Source organism: Triticum urartu, chromosome 6A, assembly GCF_056163025.1.
Source record: "Triticum urartu cultivar PI428250 chromosome 6A, HENAU_Tu73, whole genome shotgun sequence".
NCBI classification, from domain to species: Eukaryota; Viridiplantae; Streptophyta; class Magnoliopsida; order Poales; family Poaceae; genus Triticum; species Triticum urartu.
The window spans coordinates 104,032,638-104,040,519 of NC_141878.1; the positions used below are offsets into that span (position 1 = coordinate 104,032,638).

General features: G+C 47.1%; 1 pseudogene; it reads right to left on the reverse strand.

Moving 5' to 3' along the window:
• Nucleotides 1-4,837: 4,837 nt before the first annotated feature.
• LOC147964259 (secreted RxLR effector protein 161 pseudogene) lies at nucleotides 4,838-5,596 on the reverse strand (annotated as a pseudogene).
• Nucleotides 5,597-7,882: the final 2,286 nt, after the last annotated feature.

Consider the following 7,882-nt stretch of genomic DNA (forward strand, 5'->3'; position numbering starts at 1 on the left):
CTTCCAATGGAGTTTTCGGGAAGGCTTTTAAGCCAGTGCCTAGCTGGCCCTTTGAGTTTGAGGGGTAAGTATTTAATGGCATGGAGATCGTCTCCTCGAGCCATATGGATGTGGAGGATATAGTCCTCAATCCAGACCCCAGGGTCTGTTGTTCCGTCGTATGCCTCTATGTTTACGGGTTTGAATCCCTCTGGAAATTCATGGTCCAGCACCTCATCGGTGAAACATAGGGGGTGTGCGGCGCCCCTGTATCTGGGCGTGCCGTGGTGTTCGGATGTTTGTGTGTTGCATCGTGTGCTGGAGTGCGCTTGCGCGGTCCATAGATGGATCTAGTTTCTCCGTCCTTTTGATGCGAGCACTTGCGTGGATCGCGTATTGGCTTCTGTGCGGCGTTGCTTGCCGCCCCATGTTGGCCGTGAGGTCGTCTATCCGGCCGGGTGGCCGTTTTAATTTTTGGTTGGGGGGATCTAAGGCCTCCTCATCGAATTCAGGTAGCAACTTCCGCTTCGGGTAGCTCTTGGTGAGGCGATTACCGCCATACTTCGCTGCTGTGTTGAGTACTTCACTCCATCTGATTTGGAGTGTGTCTTGCGCCGCCTTGAGCCTTTGCTTCTGCCTTTTTAGACTCCTCGCGGTGGCAACAAGCCTTTGATAGGCATTTTGTTGCTCCGGGCGTCTGTCCGGTGTTATGTCCTCCGGACTATTATCCTTGATAGAGTTGGTTTGTTCGTTTGATTCTCCGTGTTGCCGTGGTCCGGCAGTGGTTTGCCCTGCTCTAACACTGGGTCTATATGATCATTATTTCTGTCAAGGCGGGATTTGGGGCGGCGCTTACGACGCCTCTTTGACTGCTTCTCGAGGGGACAGCCCTTCGTTGCGTCCTTCCGTTCCTCGTCATCGTTTTCCTTTGGTGTGTCCACCATGTATACGTCATGTGATGAGGTGGACATCCAGTGCCCTATGGGCAGTGGTTCCTCTTTTGCTCTCGCATCGTCATCCATACCGTCGATGTCTTTGGAGTCGAAGTCGAGCATGTTGGTTAAGTCATCGACAGTGGCTACTAAGTGGGTGGTGGGTGGGTCGCGAATTTCTTCATCGTCCGCATCCCAGTCCTGCCGGACATAGTTCGGACAGGATCCTCCTGATAAGGAGAGAGACCTTAACGAGTTCAGTATGTCACCAAAGGGCGAGTGCTGAAAATTATCCACGAAGGTAAATTCCATGATCGGCACCCAATCAGATTCGATAGGAATGGGAGCAGGCGGTTCGGAGTCTGTGGCCGGAGAAGGACCCGGCAGTTTAACAACACGGCTCTCGTGCAAGGTAAGGTCGATGTTCGGCTCGATCGCCACTGAGGGTAAGGCCTCCGTGGCGGGGTCCATCCACCCGTCTGCGGAAGGCGCAACTGGCTCCGAATTGAAGGTCGGAGCGGCTGCCGATGCGATCTCCTTAACACTGTCCGATGGGAGAGCTAGTCATACTCATCGTGACCGCATGGCGCACAAGGCAGAGGCTCGAATCCGTCAAAGATCAAATCTCCACGGATATCGGCCGTGTAGTTTAAGCTTCCAAACCTGACCTGGTGGCCAGGGGCGTAACTTTCAATCTGCTCTAGATGGCCAAGCGAATTGGCCCGCAGTGCAAAGCCGCCGAACACGAAGATCTGTCCGGGGAGAAAAGTCTCACCCTGGACTGCATCGCTATCGATGATAGTAGGAGCCATCAAGCCTAATGGCGACGACATAGAGGAACTCTCAATGAAAGCACCAATGTCGGTGTCAAAACCGGTGGATCTCGGGTAGGGGGTCCCGAACTGTGCATCTAGGCTGGATGGTAACAGGAGGCAGGGGACACAATGTTTTACCCAGGTTCGGGCCCTCTTGATGGAGGTAAAACCCTACGTCCTGCATGATTAATATTGATGATATGGGTAGTACAAGAGTAGATCTACCATGAGATCAGAGAGGCTAAACCCTAGAAGCTAGCCTATGGTATGATTGTATGTTGTCCTACGGACTAAAACCCTCTGGTTTATATAGACACCAGAGAGGTTAGGGTTATACAAGGTCGGTTACAAAGGAGGAGATACACATATCCATATTGCCTAGCTTGCCTTCCACGCCAAGTAGAGTCCCCTCCGGACACGAGACGAAGTCTTCAATCCCTTATCTTCATAGTCTAACAGTCCGGCCAATGGAGATAGTCCGGCTGTCCGGAGACCCCCTAATCCAGGACTCCCTCAACGGGGGTACCGTGTGCACGGTACAGGACCGTGGGCACGGGGCCCCGTGCGCACGGGGTCAAACACCCCGTGGACACGGGGGTCTCCCAGCGGCAGCCACTTCCAGATCAAAATTCAGGAGTGAATGCAGCAGAGAGACCAACGGATCTACGCACTAGACTACTATCTACAAGCTTAGATGAGGCCAAACGAATCTAGGGAGCAAAGAAACCCTAAGGCTAGAACAAAAGAGGGAACACAAGGAGATGGAACCAGAGGAGAGGACCAACCGGAGGAGGACCCCATCAGGATCCAGATCCATGGAGGAAGAACTCCGACAAGGCCCGGAGGAGCTACGGTGAGAGGAGGCAACGGCGGCGGCGCTGGAGGCTTCCTGGGGAGTGGAGGGGGCGAATGGGTGGGAATGAACCCGTGCCCTCCACGCCCCACCTCTTCAGGACCAGAAACCGCAGACCCCGTGCGCACGGGCTAAGTGAGCCCCATGCGTGCTACGTCTTGAGCTTGCGTTGGTTTTCCCCGAAGAGGAAGGGATGATGCAGCAGAGTAGCATAAGTATTTCCCTAAGTTTTTGAGAACCAAGGTATCAATCCAGTAGGAGCCCACACTCAAGTCCCTCGTACCTGCACAAAGCGATAGCTACTCGCAACCAACGCGATTAAGGGTTGTCAAGCCCTTCACAGTCACTTACGAGAGTGAGATCTGATAGATAGAATATTTTTGGTATTTTAATATAAAGATGCAAAGTAAAAGGTAAAAGAAAAGTAAATAGCAAAAAAATATAAAAGTGATGGAGATTGATATCATGAGAATAGACCCGGGGGCCATAGGTTTCACTAGTGGCTTCTCTCAAGAGCATAAGTATTCTACGGTGGGTGAACAAATTACTGTTGAGCAATTGATAGAATTGAGCATAATTATGAGAATATCTAGGCATGATCATGTATATAGGCATCACGTCCGTGACAAGTAGATCGAAACTATTCTGCATCTACTACTATTACTCCACTCATCGACCGCTATCCAGCATGCATCTAGAGTATTAAGTGAAAAACAGATTAACGCCTTAAGAAAGATGACATGATGTAGAGAGAAAAATTCATGCAATATGAAATTATTGAAATAAACCCCATCTTGTTATCCTCGATGGCAACGATACAATACGTGCCTTGCTGCCCCTTCTGTCACTGGGTAAGGACACCACAAGATCGAACCCAAAGCTAAGCACTTCTCCCATGGCAAGCACTACCAATCTAGTTGGCCAAACCAAACAGATAATTTGAAGAGACTTGCAAAGATAACCAATCATGCATAAAAGAATTCAGAGAAGATTCAAATATTATTCATAGATAGACTTGATCATAAACCCACAATTCATCGGTCTCAACAAACACACCGCAAAAAGAAGATTACATCGAATAGATCTCCACAAGAGAGGGGCAGAACTTTATATTGAGATTCAAAGAGAGAGAAGAAGCCATCTAGCTACTAACTATGGACCCGAAGGTTTGAGGTAAACTACTCACACTTCATCGGAGGGGCTAGGATGATGTAGAAGCCCTCCGTGATGACGGCCCTATTCCGGCGGAGCTCCGGAACAGGCCCCAGATGGGATCTCGTGGATACAGAAAGTTGCGGCGGTGGAATTAGGTTTTTGGCTCCTATTCTGATCGTTTGGGGGTACGTGTGTATATATAGGAGGAAGGAGTACGTCGGTGGAGCACCGAGGGGCCCACGAGGTAGGGGGCGCGCCCTAGGGGGGCGCCCCCCACCCTCGTGACCACCTCTTTGATCCCTTGCAGTAGGGTCCAAGTCTCCTGGATCACGTTCGGTGAGAAAATCACGTTTCCGAAGATTTTATTCCGTTTGGACTCCGTTTGATATTCTGTTTATCCGAAACACTGAAATAGGCAAAAAAACAGCAGTTCTGGGCTGGGCCTCCGGTTAATAGGTTAGTCCCAAAAATAATATAAAAGTGGAAGATAAAGCCCAATATAGTCCAAAACAGTAGATAATATAGCATGGAGCAATCAAAAATTATAGATACGTTGGAGACGTATCAGTGCGCACGGGGGTCCCGTGTGCACGGTACAGGCACGTGCGCACGGGGTATCCAGGAACTTTAACATGAGTGGATCTTTTTAAATACAGGGCTGAGTGTATACTCTTACCCCTACTTCACAAGGCACTCGGTCTACGTTTTTGAACACGCCGCGAGGAAAATCCTATCACTATGGAAAGGGTATATGTGGAGCACTTGTACCAAAAAAACGAGGAGAACCAACCAAACAAAAGAAAAAGCAACACGACACCACACACACGAAACAAACACGGACAAAAACCCTCAAGCGAGGGCGGTGGCTGAGGCCACCATGTTTGAGTTTACTTGGTATGGCACCGCGAAGATATGAACCTTGGGCCCAAGACCAATACTCATCTTTGAAGTACAAGTACCACCTAAAGTGGCTTATGTGAAAGATGGCGTTTGTTTTATGCACTTCTAGGATAAGATAGCTCATGAGTTGAGCTAGCTCCCCCTAGACATGTGCCTACATCTAAGCAAGATAGTACATGAGTATGTGTGTGAGAGCAAAAGTTTCATCTGAAGTTACTAATATCCACGATATTTAGCTCATGCCTTAACTCGCGGAATCTTGCTTCGTCAAGGGGCTTGGTGAATATGTCTGCTAGTTGATTCTCGGTGTTGACATGGAGTAACTCAATGTTTCCCTTGGACACATGATCTCTAATGAAATGATGACGAATCTCAATATGCTTGGTCTTGCTATGTTGAACCGGATTCTCGGCGATCTTGATGGCACTTTCATTGTCACACCAAAGAGGCACTTTGTCACATTTGACACCGTAATCCATCAACGTTTGCCTCATCCATAGTAATTGGGCACAACAACTTCCGGCAGCAATATACTCAGCTTCGGCTGTGGAGAGAGATATACAATTTTGCTTCTTTGAAGACCAACTTACCAACGATCTCCCTAGGAATTGACATGAGCCGGATGTGGACTTGCGATCAACCTTGTCTCGGGCCCAATCCGAATCCGAGTAACCCATTAACTCAAATGATGATCCCTTGGGATACCAAAGGCCCAAGTTTGGGGTATGAACCAAATATCGAAGGATCCTTTTCACTGCCAAATAGTGGCTCTCCTTAGGATCGGATTGAAATCCTGCACACATACACACACTCAACATAATATCTGGCCTAGATGCACAAAGGTAAAGCAAGGAACCGATCATAGAGCGATATACCTTTTGATCCACTTCTTTACCATTTGGATCAAGATGAAGTTGACCATTTGTGGCCATGGGTGTCTTCATTGGCTTGACATCTTGCATTTTGAATCTCTTGAGCATGTCTTGGATATAACGAGATTGATTGATGAAGGTTCCACCTCTCAATTGCTTCACATGAAAACCGAGAAAGAACTTCAACTCTCCCATCATGCTCATCGCAAATTCCTTAGTCATAAGATTCTCAAACTCAACATTAATAGCATGGTTAGTTGACCCAAAGATAATATCATCAACATATATTTGGCAGACAAAAAACTCTCCTTTTACCCTCTTCGTAAAGAGAGTGGAATCTATTACCCCAATCTGGAACCCCTTCTCGCTTAGGAACGCCGTAAGGTGATCATACCAAGCACGAGGTGCTTGTTTGAGTCCATAGAGTGCCTTATGGAGTACATAAACGTGAGAGGGATGATCGGGGTCTTGAAAACCGGGAGGTTGCTTGACATACACCAACTCCTTAAGAGGACAATTAAGAAATGCACTCTTAACATCCATTTGATATAATTTGAAATCATGATGAGAGGCATAAGCAAGCAAGATGCGAATGGATTCTAGACGGGCAACGGGGGCAAAAGTTTCACCAAATTCCAAACCTTCAACTTGGGTGAAACCTTGTGCCACTAACCTTGCCTTGTTCCTTATTACTTGTCCATATTCATCTTGTTTGTTCTTGAAAATCCACTTTGTTCCAATGACATTATGAAATTACTTGGGTCTTTCCACAAGAGTCCACACTTTGTTGCATGTGAAGTTGTTGAGTTCTTCATGCATGGCATCTATCCAATCCGGATCGTCAAGGGCATCTTCCACCTTAAGGGGTTCAACATAAGAAACAAACGAGTGGTGTTCACAAAAGTTTGCTAAACGTCTACGAGTAGTTGCCCCCTTTTTGATGCTTCCGTAGATGTTCTCGGTGAGGTGTTGAAGATGTTTTAGCTTGGCGGCCACTTTTTGCTCTTTGCGGTCAAGCTCTTCTTCACTTGGTTTTCGACTTGATGAAGAAGCTTGCCCTTGAGATTGCTTTAGCCTTGGAGACACTCTTCTCTTTGCCACCACAGGTTCTTGCTCAGTAGGAAGTGATGACGATGAAACACTTGTGGTTGGAGTTGATCTAGATCTTGATCATGACTTTGAGCTTGATCTTGAGCCTCAACGATTGGTTCTTCATTATTCTGAAGAGTTTGCTCTTGATCTTGCTCAGGAATATGAGGGTCTTGATCTTGTTCTTGGATAGGTTCAATACTTCCCAAGGCATCTTGTACAAGTGGTGTCGGTGATGACTTCCCTTGTGGAAAATCCTCAAGAGGGGCTCTTACTCCTTCTCCTTCTACTTGGACATGGGGTGTTTCTTGTGGGAGAATGTGGCCTATCCCCATTGTCCTTATAGCTTGTGAAGGAGCCTCATCACCTACAACACTAGGAACAATTTGCTCCATGCGGGAGCCGTTATCTTCATCAAACTCCACATTACCGTTTCCTTAATGCATCTGGTGGATTTATTGAGAACTCGGTAAGCATGAGAGTTTGATGCATATCCAACAAATATGCCCTCATAAGTTCTAGACTCAAATTTAGCTAACCGGGATTTTTTGTTTAAAATGAAACACTTACAACCGAATACCCGAAAGTATTTGACGTTGGGCTTTCTCCCAATTAGGAGCTCGTAAGGGGTCTTGTTCTTGAGCTTGCGGAGATAAAGCCAGTTTGAAGCATGGCACGCGGTGTTGATGGCTTCTGCCCAAAGCTTGTATGGTGATTTGTACTCATCAAGCATGGTCCTAGCCATCTCAATAAGAGTCTGATTCTTCCTCTCCGCAACACCATTTTGTTGGGGAGTATATGGTGCGGCATATTGATGCTTTATCCCCTCTTCACTCAAGAATACATCCATTGTATAGTTTTTGAACTCGGTGCCATTGTCACTTCGGATTGCCTTGATCTCACAGTTATGTTGACGTTGAGCTTCTTTGGCAAAGTTGATGAAGGTTTCTTGAGTTTCATCTTTAGTCTTGAGAAAGAACACCCAAGTATATCTTGTGAAGTCATCAACAATGACTAGGCAATATCTCCTTCCTCCCAAACTATCATATGTTGGAGGCCCAAATAGATCCAAATGGATAAGCTTGAGGGGCCTCAAGGTGGTGATGATAGTCTTCACTTTATAAGCTTTTTCATGAAGCTTTCCGGCAATGCAAGCACTACAAGGACGATCTTTGGCAAAAGACACATTGGTTGGTCCAAGAATGTGCTCCCCTTTAAGAGAGCTTGTAAATTTCTCATGCCCATGTGAGCTAGCCTACGGTGCCATAGCCACCCCACGTCGGCCTT